Source organism: Leptonotus elevatus, chromosome 17, assembly GCF_054856555.1.
Source record: "Leptonotus elevatus isolate MCC_2025b chromosome 17, RoL_Lele_1.0, whole genome shotgun sequence".
In the NCBI taxonomy this organism is placed as follows: Eukaryota; Metazoa; Chordata; class Actinopteri; order Syngnathiformes; family Syngnathidae; genus Leptonotus; species Leptonotus elevatus.
This window is the reverse complement of record NC_141255.1, coordinates 1,072,938-1,092,470: the sequence shown is the minus strand read 5'-3', so window position 1 is coordinate 1,092,470 and position 19,533 is coordinate 1,072,938. Positions and strand designations below refer to the sequence as shown.

The window sequence follows — 19,533 nt, the reverse complement described above, 5'->3', positions numbered from 1 at the left end:
GTTGTAATCGCTTCTGCTGGTCGCAAATTGACTTTGTGTGACCCCAAAAAGTGGACTTCAAGGTGACATCTGTCAAAATAGAGAAGTGGGTTTCTGTCTTCCACTTTCAGCACTTTTTTTTTTTTTTTTTTTTTTTTTTTTTTTTGCACTTTGGACAGACTTCAAGTTCAACAAAAGGATTCGGGCACCTAAGGTAAGAAAAATAACTGTTATTTTTACATACTTTGTATACAATTTCTATATTGTATTATTTGTCACAGTGCAGCAGTAACTTTGTGCTTATAATATACATCATGTTAAGTTGCTGTGTAAGTCCACATGCTAAGTTTAGGCTATAAGTGTAGAAAAGTATGTCAAGTGTGTGACAGTGGCGAAGTGCAATGTGTTCGTTTTTTAGCCTCAACGAATGCTTGCCCTCGCGCTGTGCGGCGCCGCCCGCCTTCTATTTTTGGGTGCAAATGATGCACAAATGTTTCTCTCAGCGTGGAACGTTTTGTTTTTTTATGCAACTGTGCATCACCCCGGGTTTAGGAATTTCTGTTTAAGAGATGTTTAATAACAAACTTGTGGAAGCATTTCGACGCGGATGAGAAGGCCTGATTGCATTTGATGGTGCCCTTTGACCCCCAGTTCATCAGACAAACGCCTCTGGAGTACGTATGCTTGCCGTGTAACCTTTAAAAAGTTACTATTTCAGTTACTTGCATTCATCCTTTCAAGTCTTCTTGCTTTATCTGCGTCGCTGCCCACACGTCAACTCACCTCGAAAAGTGACGCAAGTGCGAGCCTCAAACAAATCAGCATTAAAATGGCACACATATGTGCGGCATTTCTTTACCTATGGGAGCCCCAATGACGCACGCACACGCACACACATTGTGTAGTCTGCGGCGAGTTTCTTTTTGAATGATGATCCCTGATTGGTTGATGTGCATCCTGGGAATTCTTCTCCATTTGGGAATGGGCTTGACCCCCTCCATGTGTGTCAGCGTGAGGCAAGACAGGTCGCCGTGAGCCTTCGGGGACCAATCACTCAAGGATGCGAACGCGCTTAAACTGCGAATATGGCCATTTCTTTGATAGACGAGGACTTTCAGACACTGCGGTGATGTCATCACGGCGGCTGCCGGGGCGAGGCCTGGCATATTTTGGCTTAAAACCTGACCAATGTATGCGTGTGGATTTTACTATGCACATAATTGTAGACGTTGTCTGTATAAAAGGCGCTGGCTGGCGGCCTGCGTTTTGTCACCGCCGCCACATGACCAATTTAACCTCCGGGGTTTTTTTGTTTTTTTTCAACACTGCATTTTCATTCAAGTAGAGCAGCTTCGTCTCGGCGTATTTTGTCATTTAAGCATGTTTTAGCAGCGGACAAATGCAATCGAAAGTATTTGTTTGCGTCGATGTGCAGCGTTGCCTTGCAAAGTGATGTAAATACAACAAATGTTCTCCCTTTGGATTAAAATCACAGATCACTTTATTAGATCTAATTAAATAAAATACATTATCTATTTTTTTTTAGTTGATCTTCTCACAGAACTTAGTGTGCAGTCCATATGAATAACATTGTGAACACCGTTGGTTTGATGGGAAGAAACACTGACGTCTACTGGTGACTCCTTGCAACTACACCTCCAAACATCCCACACAAAACAAAAGCTCTAAAAAAAAAAAAACTTTTTTATTTTTTTTAAAGTAGTTTAGAAATATATTTAGGACACCTCAATCTTATTTTTACAGCTGTTGCCATTAACTCAATCGGGGTTTAGTCCAATAAATATGTCTCGAGTGAAGCTGCAATGTGTTTTTAATTTTTGCAAATGCGCAGGCTGGTGATGGTTGGCAGTCTGCTTAAAAAAATAATAAAAATAAATAATGAACTGGCCCTCTTACGTCAGTGTGTATTATCTCCTCGAGACACGTGGACTGCTGGAGAAGCTTAGCGGTAGTAAAACGGTTGACAGACAGATGGCGCTGCATTACTGACACTTCACTAGTGCAGTAGTGGACATGCAGAGAGCAAGGGGGGCAAGCCAAAGGGGGGGGGGGGGGGTCGGTGGGGGGGTGAGTGAGCTCCACAGGACAAGTTGTGGCAGGAGTCCGTTTTTCTGTCGTGTTTGATGATCAAATGTGGATAAAGGTCAAGAAAAAAAGAAGAGAGAAAACAAAAACACTCCACCTTCTTTACGTTTTTGGCCACTTTTGATTTTCTGCTCAAAATGACAACTCAATGTTGCCTTGATTTACTACTTTCATTTGTTCCATGACAACGCTTGCAACTCAAAACACTCTGAAGTTGACGTTCCCAATTGAAATGGATGCAAATGCCATTAATCACATTCAATAACAATAACATAAATAGCAATTATGCTTATGAATTTGAGAAAAACATCATAAATAAAACGTAAAGAATTGAGCATTTTGTGCATCATGATTTCATACATTAAAGCTGCTCCGTGTAGGAAATTGAATTCCAAATCGCTGCTGTCCTGTGTGGCTGAAAATGAAAACATTTGAAAAATGAATATTTGGCAACGCTGGCCTGCTTTTGCGGCAAGCGGCCGGTTCTCGGACCCCCGCTAGCGGCAACGGCAGTCAGGAAGCCGTGACTCCGCCCATAAGACCACCAAAGATTCTACCGGGAAAGCGGTTGGAGGCTGCGGGGGCGGGGCCTGCAGCAGGCCACCGGATGGACGGCGAAAAAGATGAGCAAGGTGACACAACGCGCCTTTAATTCAATGTGCATCGTGCGTCTGGCTTGCGCGCCTTGGCCACCAGGGGGCAGTATGAAACCGAAGAGAAATGGTTTCAGAGGATAAAGAATATATGCCTGTGAGTATTTTTTTTATTGTCTGTGTTGCTAAACGTTCACAACTAGCATGATACCAATGCTTAAGAACAAGCAAAATATATTATTTTTAGTCAAACAAATGCCCACAAACGGCAAAATCAAGCAAACTTGTCTCTTGTCTTTCCCAGAGCGATATTTTGCAAATGCAGTGACATTCTCCGGCAAAATTGAAAACACATGCTTTAGCTTGAACTCTTAGCAAATATGACTCGACAGAAATATGCTCCATTCAGTCAACACAGACAAAACAACCCCCCCCCCCCTCTTTGCCCCCCCCTCCATCTTACCCCCCCCCCCCCCCCCTCTGTGGGCACCGTGCCCAGAGAGAGGCCAGCAGTCTTCCTCTGCCACAGCAGCAGCAAGCAGATAAAAGAAAAAGAGGAGGGGGTTCAAACAGAAGAGGGGACGAGGAGATAAGTGTACGGATGACAGCCGAGAGGATGAAGAGATAAGACGATGCGCGAAATACGTGCAACAGAGGAAGAGGGGGGGGGGGGGGTGAAAGAGGTGCGGCTGGGGGTGGAGGGGGGGGGGGGGGGCACAGGAGAGGCGAGACAAAAGGAGATTAGAAAAATAGATAGATCAATAGATGGAGTGATAGAGCCGACAAAGACCAAAGATACAAAGGAGAAAGAGAGAAGGAAAGAAAGAGAGCTGGGCAGACGGCCAACGGTCCCGGGAGAGCGAGAGGGAGGTCAGAGCAACGGGACGCGTCTCGGGAGAGCGCGGGTGCGCGTGCGCGTCCCGGATGGAGGGAGGATGAGAGAAGAATGCAGACGAAGACGACTTGTGTGAGATAGCGAAAGCCTGAGATGCGACCTTGGGAAGATACACGCCTCCTCCCCGGCTCGGGTTTCAACTGCCGTTACGGGTACCTAATAAAGTGGCTGGCGAGCCTGGACTTGAAGGTCATAATTATTATTATTTTTTTTTAGTGGTCATCTCGCTCACGCCCAACGAGATATGAGACGTGACGCGGTGTCAGGAAATGATGCTAATCCATCACTCTTGTTTACTGTACGCGGGAACCAGACTTCAAATAAATGACGCATAACAATAACCGTCATTTTTGCGCCCGAATCACTGACTCTGCATGTTAGCACTCCATTAAATGACCATCATCGCCATCATCATAATGGAGGATAATCAGCGGCTGCACCCGCCACTGAGCCCCAGTGGGCTCGTATCGTCTTCCATTTTTTTTCTTCAGAAAACCGCCGTACGCTTGTTGGCCACTTGATTAGGGACACCCGCGCACGCTGTAATGACCCGGAGCTGATCAATGTAAGCGCGGTTCGTGTCACTCTCATTTTTATTCACAAATATGACCAAATCTGAGCACAAAATCGTAATCGCAGGTGTCCGTCAGGCCGCCCACGATAAAAGGCCGCTCTGGAATGTGCAGTGAAATCCTGGGACTCCTCAGGGCTCCTATGCCAGTCATGCAACTTTTGCACCGACAAGCGACATCCATAATAACATCTCTCATCTGAAGAGAGAATTTTTTTTATTTCTTAAAACTCGCTTATAGCTCTATCAAATCCTGGGACTCCTCAGGGCTCCTATGCCAGTCATGCAACTTTTGCACCGACAAGAGACAACCATAATAACATCTCTCATCTGAAGAGAGAAAAAAACGTATTTCTTAAAAACTCGCTTATAGCTCTATCACATCCTGGGGTTCCTCAGGGCTCCTACATCAGTCATTCAACTTTTAGAAAGAGCCGGGGTTTTTTCAATATCAGACATCTATAACAACATCTTGAGTATGTGGGAACACATTTTGTATTCACAAAAAGTCGTAACCAATATGTGAGTCGCTGCATTTCTTGAGCTCCCTCCGGGACTCTTTTGTGTTTGTCTTTGTGTGTTTATGTGTAAAATGTGCTCGTTGCCGTGCCTCACTCGTAAATGCGTGCGTGTGTGCGTGCGTGTTTGTGCGTGCGTGTGCGTGCGTGTGTGTTTGCCACTCGCCCCACCAGCGAAATGCAGCCAGCATGACGGAGAATGACAGGTTGATTTATGGCAAGGCTATAAGTAGAATGACTACTGCTCCAGTGTGTGTGCGTGCGTGCGTGCGCGCGCGCGCGTGCGTGAGTGCGCGTGACATGGAGAGGGAGGTAGGATTGGAAACATGGTCGAGAAATGGAGTGTGATGACGATGGAGTGAAGGATGCAGAAGGAAAGGATAGGCTGGAATTTGGGGATTCATTGGAGCGCGTTTCCAGGCGGAAGCGATTCGCGTTTGCATTTGAAATGTCCCAAAAGATGGCGCCGGAGAAGCTTTGGGGTCAAAATGGTGTCAAACTTTTTTACCGTCCTTATTTGTGTGTGCGTGTGCGTGTTTTCTCGTTTTTTTTGTTGTAAAACTGTGATTGTGCCACACGAACGTTTTCAGGTGATGGAGAGAATATGATAGAGTGAGATTGAAAAAGAGAGAGAGGGGGTGTGCAGTCTTTGATGTGCTCCTGGTGGGAGTTAGTGTTGGCACGCAGCCACAACACCCCCCCCCCCCCCCCCACACACACGCAAGTCCAGCTTGAGGGCTTTGTTGATTATTTCTGCTGGGACGATCAAAGACCACCAGAGACCCCCCGCCGCCCTCACCGACTTTCCATCCTTCACCTGTCTGTCATCCACACGTCCGAGTACAGTGAACGATTTTGGAAAACGATCGAATCTTTTGCCCTCAATATCGCGATTGCAATTTAATTCCGAATCTTTTTTTTTTTTTTTAATTCCTCTTCCCGTGTGTTTTTAACAAGCTAATACAATAAATTGCTACGATCTGTATTATTGTTATTAGCTAATAGTGAACATCTGCAAGTGTGTAATCTCCAGCGCCATCTAGTGGTGAACTAATAATTCATTCATCACATAAACGTACATTTTTTTCACATATAAGCGACTAGAATGAGAATAAGCGGTTCAGAAAATGGATGGAAGTACATCATCGTAAATCGAGTGATCGCTAATTCTATGACCGAGTGACTCTCCTTACAGGAGACCGACATGTTTCGCCGCCATCTTCCTGCTAATTTCGTGAACGTAATTAGCCCTGCTGGTGCTTGTCGCTAGTGTCGGACCCGATGGGTTGACCGAGGCTTACCTTCCACAACTGGAACCTGCGGTCGTCGCTGAGTCGCGTGTTTCAGGCTCTCGTCGCTTATCACCTTCTGCTTTGCTCTTGCAAGCTTTTACGAGCTTTTTTTTTTATACTAGCTTCTCCCGCTAGCCGCTCTTGTTAGCCACTTCGGCTATGGCTACAACTAACTACCCCTAGCCGCTCTTATTAGCTGCTCCTAGCTGCTCCGGCTAGCCGCTCTTGTTAGCCACTTCGGCTATGGCTACGACTAACTACCCCTAGCCGCTCTTATTAGCTGCTCCTAGCTTCTCCGGCTAGCCGCTCTTGTTAGCCACTTCGGCTATGGCTACAACTAACTACCCCTAGCCGCTTTTATTAGTTGCTCCTAGCTTCTCCCGCTAGCCGCTCTTGTTAGCCACTTCGGCTATGGCTACGACTAACTACCCCTAGCCGCTCTTATTAGCTGCTCCTAGCTGCTCCGGCTAGCCGCTCTTGTTAGCCACTTCGGCTATGGCTACGACTAACTACCCCTAGCCGCTCTTATTAGCTGCTCCTAGCTTCTCCGGCTAGCCGCTCTTGTTAGCCACTTCGGCTATGGCTACGACTAACTACCCCTAGCCGCTCTTATTAGCTGCTCCTAGCTGCTCCGGCTAGCCGCTCTTGTTAGCCACTTCGGCTATGGCTCCGACGAACAACCCTTAGCCGCTCTTATTAGCTGCTCCTAGCTGCTCCGGCTAGCCGCTCTTGTTAGCCACTTCGGCTATGGCTACGACGAACAACCCCTAGCCGCTCTTATTAGCTGCTCCTAGCTGCTCCGGCTAGCCGCTCTTGTTAGCTACTTCGGCTATGGCTCCGACGACCAACCCCTAGCCGCTCTTATTAGCTGCTCCTAGCTGCTCCTAGCTTCTCCCGCTAGCCGCCCTTGTTAGCCACTTCGGCTATGGCTACAACTAACTACCCCTAGCCGCTCTTATTAGCTGCTCCGGCTAAATCAAGCTCGCTCCGTCTTACGGCGGCTCTTGCCAGGCATCACACGGGCTGCCAAGTCGTCGTTGCGCCCCAAAATGCGTGTTTGTTCGAGCAAAATAAGAATTGATGGTAGGCTTGCGACGTGTGTAACTTTGAGTCACCGTAGTGTGCGTGCTTCAAAAAGTGTTCTATGATGTAGCGACATCTAACTTCTACACAGTCACTTCAAAGAAATAATAATAAACCTATCATTATTTTAGTTTTTTTTTTTAACAACAAGGGTAAACCTTCAATACCTGTTAACCACAAAAAAATTTGGCCCCCCCCCCCCCCCCCCTCCCCGGCGAAATAAATATTAAAAAAATTATTGGAAAAAAATTCAGTGAATAGATGTGTATAATTGCAAGTGTGCGCAAATCACTTACACAGTGTGAGTGACGACTTGTGGTATCGGTGATTTAGTATCACGGATTTTCCCAAGTTTGTCTGTTGGTGGTTTAAAATGTCGACCGAACGTGAGTTTAGACTTTGGGGAAGATAAAAATAAAAAGTGTGATGCATTGGCCGGGAATCGAACCCGGGCCTCCCGCGTGGCAGGCGAGAATTCTACCACTGAACCACCAATGCTTGATGTTCTCAGTCTTAGTAAGTGACTTAAGTAGACGTCACCACAGTGACGGGTTACGAAAAAATAATATGAAGTCTCTCCTTTATCTGTTGTACTAAAAAAAAAAACAATCTTTTCCTTCTTTTTCGTCTTCTTTCCACACCCCCTTCCCACCGCATGTGCTTGTAGGCGTGCGTGTGCGCGTGCGCGTGCGTTCGCAGTAATCCCAGCAGTGTGTGTGCCTGGCTGCTTATGAATTCTCTCTCTGTCTCTCTTTGAGCCCAAGAGCCTGAAGGTCTAACCTCCATTTGAACTCCTGCATTGGTTGGTACGTGCGTGCGTGCGTGCGTGTATCCCTTTGGTACCCCTCATGTTGAGGATGTGCCGGTATGTTTGTTTACTTTTTGGGGTGGCCAAATGAATGCAACCCTAACCCAAACCTTCAGCCGCCCATCGCTGACACTACCGTTGACCTTTTCTCCTTTTTTCTCTCAGGCTTCAGCATCGAAAGACACATTTAAGGGTCATTAAAAGAGCTCAATGTGCGCTTGTGTGTGTGCGTGCGTGCACTCCAGGGCAATGGCCCTTCCTCCTATGTCCAGAAAGGAAATACCAAATTACTGAGGCCCCCGCCATTTCTCTCTCTCTCTCTCTCTCTCTCTCTCTCTCTCTACCTCTCTCTCTCTACCCCTCTCTCTCTACCCCTCTCTCTCTACCCCTCTCTCTCTACCTCTCTCTCTCTCTACCTCTCTACCTCTCTCTCTCTCTACCCCTCTACCTCTCTACCTCTCTACCCCTCTCTCTCTACCTCTCTCTCTCTACCCCTCTCTCTACCTTTCTACCTCTCTCTCTCTCTACCTCTCTCTCTCTACCTCTCTACCCCTCTCTCTCTACCTCTCTCTCTACCCCTCTCTCTACCTTTCTACCTCTCTACCCCTCTCTCTCTCTCTACCCCTCTACCTCTCTACCCCTCTCTCTCTACCTCTCTCTCTCTCTACCCCTCTCTCTCTACCTCTCTCTCTCTCTACCCCTCTCTCTACCTCTCTACCTCTCTCTCTCTCTACCCCTCTCTCTCTCTATCTCTCTCTCTACCTCTCTACCCCTCTCTCTACCTCTCTCTCTCTCTCTCTCTCTACCTCTCTATCTCTCTCTCTACCCCTCTACCTCTCTCTACCCCTCTCTCTACCTTTCTACCTCTCTCTCTCTCTCTCTACCTCTCTCTCTCTCTCTCTCTCTCTACCTCTCTCTCTCTCTACCCCTCTCTCTCTACCTCTCTATCTCTCTCTCTACCCCTCTACCTCTCTCTACCCCTCTCTCTACCTTTCTACCTCTCTCTCTCTCTACCTCTCTCTCTACCTCTCTATCTCTCTACCCCTCTCTCTACCTCTCTATCTCTCTCTCTCTTTCCCTGTGGGACACATTTCTATTTTTTGACCATCTATTATCTGTTTGGCAGCTTTGTCGCCATATCCTATTTTTATTGCAAAATACATTCTGCATTTCTGGACGTGTATTCAAAAAGGATCGTGAACATTGTGCATTGTGTACAGCGTATAATAATGACCGACATGAAGCAGACAGGAAGCCATTGTGCATGCGCTTTGTGCGTGCGTGTGTGCGTGTGTGCGTGCGTGTGTGTGCTGGAGGTGTTCCAGGCCGCCCGCCATGCCAGCCAGGCTGAGCTGCAGCCGCCCCGCTGGGGGTGGAGGTCTCAAGCCGGCGCCCCGCCACCACTGGCATGCTGGGTAGAAGTAGGGCTGGGGGGGGTGGGGAGGTTAGGATGGCGAGAGACGCTGGAAGCAGTCATGACCTCCAAACGATGGACGCCAGAGGAGGAGGAGGAGGAGGAGGAGGAGGAGGAGGAGGAGGAGGAGGAGGGAATGTAAGAGGAATGCTGGGAATTTTTGGCGAGTGGAGGAGCCAAGGAAGAGATCCATCGCCGCTTAGTGACCGAAAAATAGAATATGGTACATAATGAAGAAGCATGAAGGATTTTGTTGTTGTTCTTGTTCGTGTAAAAAACGGATTATTTGGATTCCTTTAGCTGAAATTGGGCCTTCAGATAAGATGGAGGGAATTATGAAGTTGAAAATAGTAGGCCGTGTTAGGAATTATTTATTTATTTTATTTATTGTGATACTAGTCAGTTGCTTCCACAAAATGTGCAGGCAAAAAAAATAATAATTCATAACACGGACTATTATTTTCAACTGTTCATAATTCCCTCCATCTTGTACCTCCAAATAGCAGTCATTATTTTAGTTGCCTAGATTTACTCACTCTTGAATTATTTCTGATTTAAAAGGGAAGTCAACCCCTTTTTTGGTGTGTGTCAATAACATGTTCTATGCAGTCATTCTGGTCAATATTGCGTTCGTGGAATATGAGTTAAGCAGCAAAATCCAGCCGTTTTGATCAATATCACAAGGCGGCCATTTTGCCAGTGGCTGTCGACTGAAGATGACATCACAGTTGCTCGGGTCTCAGTTAACAGCCAATCCCTTCGCGGCTTCAGAAAACAGATGAGCTGTGATTGCTCGTTGCCTGAGCAACTGTGATGTCATCTTCAGTCGACAGCAGCCGGCAAAATGGCCGCCCCCAAAGATGGATCAAATCAGCTGGATTTTGCTTCATAGCTCATTTTCCACAAATGTCATGTTTGGACTAGTGAGGGCACATATAACATATTAATGTCAAGGAATGTTTAAGGTTGACCTCCACTTTAATTGTAAAGGTCATAGGTCACATTAATGGTGTAAAAGCATTTGAAATGCTGTATTTTGGTCCCATACTTTTTACATCACAAATATTTGGCATTTGAACAAGGGTGTGTCCATTTATTGATTTTTTTAAACGGCATTCACTCAATAACCGAAGTGGGAGGTTCAATCTGAATAGTTTTGCCGCCTTTGATATGTCCAGATGTTTATCTTCTGGAAGCAACGACGCATCTGGAGCGCGTTGTTGAGCCTTTCGACTTGCAACCTTCAACACTCCACACGAGGGGATCGAACATTTTCTAGTTTATAACACTAAAAAGCATGCGGGTGGGGAGGGGGGGGGGTCTGGGGAGCTCTTCTAAATCAGTGTATGTGTGTGCGCTTGTAGTGATGCGTGTGAAGCAGAGATGGGTGGAGGCAGATGAGGTGTGTGCGTGGGTGCGTGTGTGTGTGGGAGGGGGTGATAAGATGGAGGATTATCAAGGGAGGCGAGGGGTGTTTCTAATGAGGAGAGGGGGGGGGGGGGCTGGGGGGGGGAGACAAGTGTCAAGTGTGGCATTTACACATGTATAAGGGGCGAGGGGGGGGGTCACGCAGACTCGCCCTGTATGTGGTGACAGGACGGTGTTAGTGCACAAAATCAATGAGGCTGCCGGCGTGTGCGTCATTGCCGGCGTGTGCGCGGCTCCACTTCCTCCTTCCCGTGAGTCACATGACCGCCAGCCACAGCTGAAGTCGGCAAGCTTCTTCCTCCTTCATTTGAAATAAAAGCGACTTTTGCTTGCTTGGCCCGTTAGCCGATCAAATATTTATGACACAACTCCTTCAGCGAGTCGATGGAACCGCGCACCGAGGACACCAAACATAAAATACCCGCGAGTACCAGTGAGACAAATGACTTATGCCGCGCTTGTGTGTGCGCGCATGCTCTTGTCTTTCTAGACTTGTGTGGACGTTTTGGCCTTGACAAACATGCTAGGATTCAATTCCATAATTAGTCATATTTGAATAATTAATAATTGGGACTTACGGGCCGAACCCGGGACCTCGGTGATCATATTTCGTGCAATGTCATGTGAAAACGTGTGTTAAGACAAAAAAAAAAAAATCCTTGCATGTTTGCATCCTTGAATTTTGAGAAAAGAAATGCTTGGGATCCTTGAAATATTAAACTTGAAATATAACTTGAATTGACGAAATACAACAATGTAAAGTAAGAATAGAATATGTTAAAATAATAGCAAATGGAAAAACAGTAAGATCAAATATTGACGATTTAGAGAGAGAGAAACGTTACGATTGAATTCTATTAAAATAACTCGTTTTTCACACATCGGGAAGAATTTGTGCCTTTGTGTCGCGTTATCTCGCCTGTGGGTATGCGTCCCGCAGCATTTGTGTGAATATTCGTTTTTTGGAAGGAAAACACTCCCGAAGTCGATGCTAACTTCCTGTTAGCATTTGAATTGGATCCTCATCCTCCCTTCGCTTTTAGCATTAGCGCTAGGCTAACCATGTTTTAAAAAACGAAGCATATTTTGTATTTAAATATACAGTGAATGTAATTCTTCTTGTCATATGCTTAGTTTTACACTTAACTCCAACTAAAGTGTCATTAAACTGCTTAAAGGACGCTTCGGGACAACAGAATAACATACGCTACAACACTTGCTAGTTGCTAATGCTACGGAAGCAAAATGCTGCATTCAGGGTACTTTCACAGCATCGGAAACGTCGCTTTTCTTTACTTATAACATTTTAAGGGGAAAATAATCGTCCATTAGGCCCAAATTGCCGATTGTTGTGGCAGATGTTTGAAGGGCAATAATCGGTTGATTAATCGGTCGAACCCGAGTCATTTTTTTAGAATGTGAATTCAAATAACACTTCTTAATCAACATTCTTCATCCTTTTTGTCCTTCTGCTCTCATCATGTCAACTCTCCACACGCATACACTCAAACTAAGTGCACTCACGCACACACACACACGTACACACACACACGTACACACACATACATCTTACCACCCACACAGAAAGGAGGACAGATACAGGCCACAAAACACGCACGCACGCACACACTCGTCTTCAACATGCTGAGCAAGATCAGATGTCAGCTCCACTGACACGCACACGCACACGCACACGCGCACGCACACGCACACGCACACACAAAGAGCTGTATTTTTCTATTCACCATGCTCTGTTTCCTCCTCCCTCTTATAGAATATATACATTTTTAAAACCCTTCCCACACACACACACACACACACACACACACACACTAGTGGGAAACGTGCATAGATGGCTAAGATGTTTTCTTACAGCGGTTTAAAAAAAAAAAAAAAAAAGTAAGCACAAGATAGTCAAGAAAAAAAACGAAGGTCCGTCACCTCACCTTGCTGGGAATGTAAGCAAAGTGTATTCATAAGAGTGTACATGCACACGTACAAATGGCTCAACGCGCACACGCACACGCATGAATAAATGATGTTTTGAGAAAGCCAACGTGAACCAAGATGGCCTCCATGCGCGCGCACAAAAAAAAAAATCAGGAAAAGGCTCATGAACACGTACGCTTTTGAGTGAATTGACCGATTGTCATGCCAGAAGCACACGATGGCACACGTGTTCTAAACACATGTACACAAAAGTCAGCCAGTGGATATAAAAAGTCTACACACCCTTGTTAAAATGACATGTTTTGTGATGTACAAAAAAAGAGACCAAGATAAATCATTATTGTGACCTATAATCTACTGATTTTTATTATTATTATATCTTTTTGAAAGAAGTTGCATAAATGTGCACACCCTCTTACAGCTGAGCTTGTGACTGTTTTCACAATTATCAAGTCATATTCAACCTCATGTTAACTCATTTGCTCCCAAAAACATATAAATACGTTCTATTTTAAATATGACCATGCTCCCAAAGATGTATTTATGTTTTTTTTTTTTTTATGCTAGAGCATACAAAAGGCTTTGATGCAGCCTCAGAACTGAAGAGAATGCTTGAAGCAACGGTAGTTATTACAAAAACGGCCAGCAGGTGGCAGCAGAGTATAAGAGATCTGCCATGTTGCAACAAGCTCTTTTTGACAGTGCTTTCAACAGATTTGTGAATAATGATGAAACTTGGCTAGATTATCATGCTTTTGGTAGGTTCCATGTTTTTATAGCAATAGAACACAATATTCGGTGGGCCTCGCAAAAGCAGTCAAAAATAGAGATCTGCGGATCTCAATGGGATTTTCCTGGTTACATTTATTTATTTATTTTTAAGTCCAGTGAAGAGGGTTGCTTTGGTGAAAATGGCTGAGTGAATTTGTTAAAATTAGTCCGTACAACTTGACACCAATTAAAGTGCCCTGAGGAATCCCCAATTAAAGTTCAGATGTTCTAGTTATTTGTTTCAAGCAGAAGCCTGAAGTTTTCGCGCTCACACGGAAATGCTATTTTTGATTTCTTTCGCTGGAACTGAGACCTTAAGGTCGAGTGAATTATGAACAGTTCCTATCAGTCAAAAACAAGGTCTTCAATAATGTTCAGATGTTCTGGTAGGCTTTTCCTGACTTTCCTTTTGAATTGTGGCAGAAGCCCGGTTTTTGTGCAAACGGGCTTCTGTTTCGAACTGTTCATAATTCCCAACACTTGTGACCGAGGCATCGCAGCATCCAATGATGAAGGTGCATTTAATGAATCTTCTTCCCACGAGTCTTATTTTCGCCATTGTTCATTGCACTGCGCGTTTTCTTGTGCGCAACATTTCCAACCCTTTTCATCTGGCGCGAAAGGATCGCGTGTCACGTTGACACGCGACCCGGTTGCGACGAAACTGCAAAAGGGGGGCTACGGTTCCAAAATGACAACTCTTGTTTAACGCAGGCCAACCGTGACGGAATTGCACGTAATTTGAGCTGCCGTCAGGTTGTTGTTGTTGTTGTTGTTGTTGTTGTTTTTTTCACTCGTACGTTTGTTAACATTAGCATGTAAACAGCACGTTGAAATGCACGCACGCACGCACGCACGCACGCCGGTGCCGCATCCGTTCCTCGCTTCCGTTAGGAGCCCCATTTGTATGTAAATGCTCAACCCGGTTGAAGGCAAAGGACGGTGCGAGCATGTTGAGGAGGCAGAATGGAGATGCGAAGACGCACAAATGTGGAGGAGACGCACAAGTAAAGTGCAGGCAGGGAGAGAAAGAGGGGGAGGGAGGGGGGAGGGAGGGGGAGGGGGGCTGGATAGACAGAATAGACGAGCTCAGCAAGAGAGGAGGAGGAGGAAGAGGAGGAAGAGGAGGAGGGTGATTTTGACAGCTCGCAGCCATGACAGCAGCAGAAGGTGGGCTGTGCGTGCGTGTGCGTGTGCGTGCGCGTGTGCGTCTACACTCGCACAAAAGACCAAAGTTTCTCATTCCAAGGGGATTTTTAAGCCTAAAAAAAAAAAAAATCAAAGCGCTGCATCTTTGTGTGCTTCGTGCTCACGTGTCCCGTATGTGAGGCCACAACATTAGGCACGCAACACCAGACTAAATCCCCGCGATTAAAATGTCGGATGTGAAGCTGGAGACCACATTTTGATTCCAGCAGGGATCTTCGGGATCTTGCAAAATGAAACAAGGTCAAGTTCTCTATCCCAAAACGGAGCTCGTGAAGACAGATGCATTTTTTTTATATGGTGTGCCTAATGAAGTGGCCGTGCATCAGACGTGTGTGCGTGTGTTTGCGTTAACAATGTTCCGTCTTGTCCCTCGTGTCGAAGCCCAAATCAAATCAAGTGAACTGTGCAGTGTGCGCGTGTGCGTGTGCGTGTGCGTGCGTGTGCGCGTCAAGGCTTATGTGCCAAACCGGATCAATATGAGCTGATCAATAGGAGAAGACAGCTAGAAGGACCATGGGGACAACACACACGCACACGCACACGCGCACGCACACACCTGCCACGCACACACACGCACACGCACACACCTCTTTGTATTCCAGCCTCAGCTCCAGCCTCTTCCCTCCGCCTCCGATGTCTCTTTCATATCTCTGATGTTTCTTGCAAAAAAACACGATTATTTCTTCACTTTTTCACGTCCATTTTGTGTGACTGTAAATTAGTTTGTATCAAAAGAAATGACATCAAGTACAAGTAGTGCACCATTAGAGTTAATTTCGTTTCCAGTCATTATTTGATTTGTTTAATTAGCAAAGCAAAAAATGCTAACGGCTGACATGCATGCAGCACTTCCTGTCAAAATGTGCAAAAAAGGAAAAAAAAAAAAGGAAAAAGGTCTGTTTCGCTTTCAGCCCGTCTGGGAAACCGTATGACACATTTTAAGCAGCAAAAGGGAGGAAAGTTTCTCTTTGTTGATGCGTGAATGACACGTCGGGGCCGCCACTCGCCGACGTCAACATCACATGACAGCTCCTCGGCTGTTACGCAGTTACGCCCCCCCCCCACCCCCCCACCCCCCCCGATCAAATATTCAGCAACGAGGCCCGTTGTGTGATTGGAAACGAAGGCCTTGTAGTTCTGAAATGAAAGATTTATTCCGTTGCGCTCGTTCGTGTCCAATTCGTTCTCGGGGTAAAAAGCGCCTTCAGCGCGTGACGCAAAGTCGAACCAGCACGCGCATAGGGCACAACATTAGGTACGCCTAATGAGATCCGATGCAAGAGAAGCACAAATGTTGCAATGTGAATACATTGTGGTTTACTTTAAAGCTTAGGAAAGTCGCCTCGCTTTATGCAAAACAACATTGACGGGATAAAACGAATTAGCATAAATGCGGTGAGTATAAACCTTTAAACTGTTTATGACTACAAGAATGTGCATTAAGACAATAACACTCACAGGCATGTATTCCTTATCCTCTGCAAAGACTCAAATCTTGTTTTCGGGGTTGTTGTTTTTTTAACTGCAGCTTGAGCAAGGCAGTCTTCTTCTGTGTTTCATATTCAAATCGACATGTGTTATACTGCCCCCTGGTGGCCACGCCACACACTCCAAACTGTTCAATTCCGTACATTCTGCGAAATGAATTCAACTCACAACTCGAACCCGCGCTCAGCGCCTCCGTCGTGTTGTAACAAAAGCATGCCAGTGTTCAATCTTTCATTCAGGATGATGTCACTTTCGAATCAGGATGATGTCATTGTTGCTTCTCTGCATCCGTGTTTGATGCTTGAAATGGGAATTTAAAAAAAAAAAAAAAAGAAAGAAAGAAAGAAAAACTCCTTCATACGTCTCTGGTGAGGAAACGCAGCTCATTACCTTGCTGAGGAATGTGCCGCAAAGGTGTGTGCGTGTGTGTGTGTTGAAAATAATTAGCTGGTCTGCTGGGCAGCGTCTACGTGAGAGAAGCAGCAGGATTTTTTTTGCATAAAGTTTTAATATGAATGTGTGTGCTTTGCCAAACTTTACTGGGTTCGAGGCGTATCTTGGAGCAGTTTTGGACTGTGTGTGCGCGTGTGCGTGTGTGCGCGCGTGGCCTTATGGTATTTTAACATGGCTAGCCGACTTCTCGCAGCTCACAGTCAAAGTGACTCACAGCTTCCTCTCTCGCTTCATCTCGCATGTTCCTTCTTTCGCTTTCTCGCTCACCGCCCACTTGATATGCATAAAAATGCCTTTCTTTTAACAACTTCTGGTGAAATGGGGCGGAGGAGAACGGACCCTCCGGCCAAGGCTTGAGTTTTGTGACATTTAAATAGAATGTTAAGAATTAAACCGTTTGCTGAACTTCATTTCATTGCGCTGCTCCTTCTGGTGTGCTCACCTCGGCCACCAGGAGGCGATATCATATTGTCGTGCGAACGAGGAAGAGTATGACTTCTTCTATCTACTATTAATGTAACTGACTCGGTAACGTGTGTAATCGTTTATTTTTCGTAGAGGAAAAGGAAAATATGTATGTAAGTATTGCTGTGCTTCTAAAATGGCGACCGTCGATGCTAATCGTTAGCATGTCAATGATGTTTTCCATGATGTTGACATGAGTGGGCCTTTCTTAGAGCAATGTTGTTTACAAACTTACTGCATCTCTCTTTGTTTTAAGTTTGACAGTAAACATCAAGTGAGAGCGGCAATAAAGCCTGAAGTGTCTTTTTTATTATTATTATTTTGAGTGTTAGCCAAACTGCTGCTTTTTGTGACTTGAATTGAAATCGCAAATCTTAAGGCACCATGTGTAGCAATATTTCAAAGTTTTAATGATATTTAAGTGGCCCATGTTTCTAATCAAATTAAAAGCCGACACCAAAGGACCCCAACACTCGCGAGACGCTCCCGAGACCCCCTCTTTTGCCCCCCCCACCCACCCCCCCGCTGTCCCGAAGGGGGCTTTGAGGGGGGGACTTCAAAGCTCCATCCACTGCGCCTCTGCGACACCTCAGCACCAGGTGCCGGCTCAAAAGATGAGGAAGACAGAGTGAAAATGGTTTAGCAAGAAAGGGAAAGCCCCCCCCCCCGCCCCCCCCCCAAAAAAAAGAAGAAATTAAAGAAGCCGATGACAAAAAGGCAAACAGGCAGAGAGCTAAAAATGGAGCAGCAAAAGAGCCACAGGCAGACAGAACGGTGGAGCCACAAACAAGAGAATTTGGGATGGGGGCGGGGTCAGTCGCACCGGGCTGCTAATGCCCCCCCCCCCTCCTTCTCTCAACGCTTTGTTGTCAAGAACCCCCCCCCCCCTTTTTCTTTTTTTTTTATGGTGAGCTGCTCCTTTAATGATGAGCAGTAAAAGTCTTCCTCCCTCACCTGACAGGAAGTGCGAAGCAGCCAGCGACGCCATCACGCAAAGTTCAAACGGCAGCGTTTACGCGATGAACGCGTTTTTATTGGACCGCTTTTGCTCCGCGACCTCCATGTGGAAAAACTCGGGGGGGGGGGCCTTTTTGTCTAATTTGGGGGCTTTGCCGACTTTTGGAACGAACCTCTTTGAAAATCTGTCGCTCGTGCAGATAGGCAGCGTGTGTGCGTGTGTTTGTGCGCGTTTATTAAATCGAGCCGCGCTGAGAGCGAGAAACGTAAATCTCGCTTTTGATCGCAACAGCGGCGGCGCATTTTTTCCCGGAAACGACTGCAAACTGCGCGATAAAAGAAATAGATAGGAAATCATAAATTGGAGGATATTTATGTGCTTGAAAGGCCTCAAAGGCGGATTGCGAGCGCCGTAGCGAGGTCAACTGTTGCGATACGCCTGCAAATCTTTCGCTTTTTGTGATTGGATGGGACCATTTTGCTGACGGCGTGCGACTCGTGGCCGGCCAATGGGCTGCGATGTCATCGCTGCTGATGTTCTGTCGGGCCTTTCAACTGTCTTCACTTTCTGCTTGGTCTTTTTTTTTTTTTTTTGCCTTCAGTTTTGTCTTCAGGCTTGAAATGACACGAGTTCGTTCAGATGATTGCGCAACATCCCACGACAGGCTATTGTCCATCTGCGCTGTGAAGCGGCCAAAAAATATCACAATTTTTGGCCAAAATGTGAACATATTTAGAGAAATTGCACTATTGTTGTTGATCTCTTGTTCCCCTTTTGACTTGACTTAGTTCTGCATATTGATATCAATTGTTTCCTACCTGATGAGAAAATCATTTACATGTTCAGGAGTCTTCGCATATTATTATTTCGGAGCGCGTGAAAAATGGTGGCCCTCGGCACGAATCAATGCCCGAGAAAAGCAGCCGCGTTGCTGATGGCGAGCGATTCGGTCATTTAAGTGGACTTTTATGCATCATCTTATCTCCTCCTTTACGGCTAGCGTGACCTTTTTAAAGTGCAAGATGCGAAATATGAAGCCGGCGCCCCCTCGGGGGTGATTAGCTTATCTTGCTACCGAGGCCAGAAGCGGGACGGAAGCCTAAAAACTCCCCAAATGCTCGCTTGTTTCTTTAAGTGGAGCGAAATAAAGTACATGGACGCAATAAGCGCAGTTTTAAATGCATGTTTTTGGCCTTGCCGGCCACATTATTAGGCACACTTGCAACGCCGTCGTGACGCTCACTTTTTCGATTGACTGAAAAGCATCCGTCGGGAAGTTATTACGTCGCAGTTAATTTTTAGGGTCACGTATATTCAAATAAGTTATTCCCTCATTAAAATACCGCAAAATGCTCACTTATTTATGTTGCGGCGCTCATGCGTCGGCTCGGCGCGCGGCGGCGGCGGCGGCGGCGGCGGCCGACCACTCGGCCGTCGGCGGTTTTATTTGCACTTGTAATCAAACATAATAGTTGACGAGGAGCCGTAAAAAGGGGAGGCGGCGTTAAAGCTGTCACTGCCGTTATTAGCCGGCAGAGTTACACGTCCTGAC

The 19,533-nt window shown here is 46.1% G+C and overlaps 1 protein-coding gene and 1 non-coding gene across 2 annotated transcripts in view; one reads left to right on the top strand and one right to left on the bottom strand.

The window, feature by feature from the left end:
* Nucleotides 1-139: 139 nt before the first annotated feature.
* The window catches only part of wnt5b (wingless-type MMTV integration site family, member 5b), a 46,751-nt gene continuing 27,357 nt past the window's right edge, over nt 140-19,533 (top strand). Inside the window, exon 1 of the mRNA XM_086058897.1 lies at nt 140-193. The gene's annotated coding sequence lies outside the window, so the exon portion shown is untranslated. The remainder of the gene's footprint in view (nt 194-19,533) is intronic.
* Nucleotides 7,465-7,535, bottom strand: trnag-gcc (transfer RNA glycine (anticodon GCC)). Its single transcript has one exon. It is a non-coding gene; the product is annotated as a tRNA-Gly (tRNA).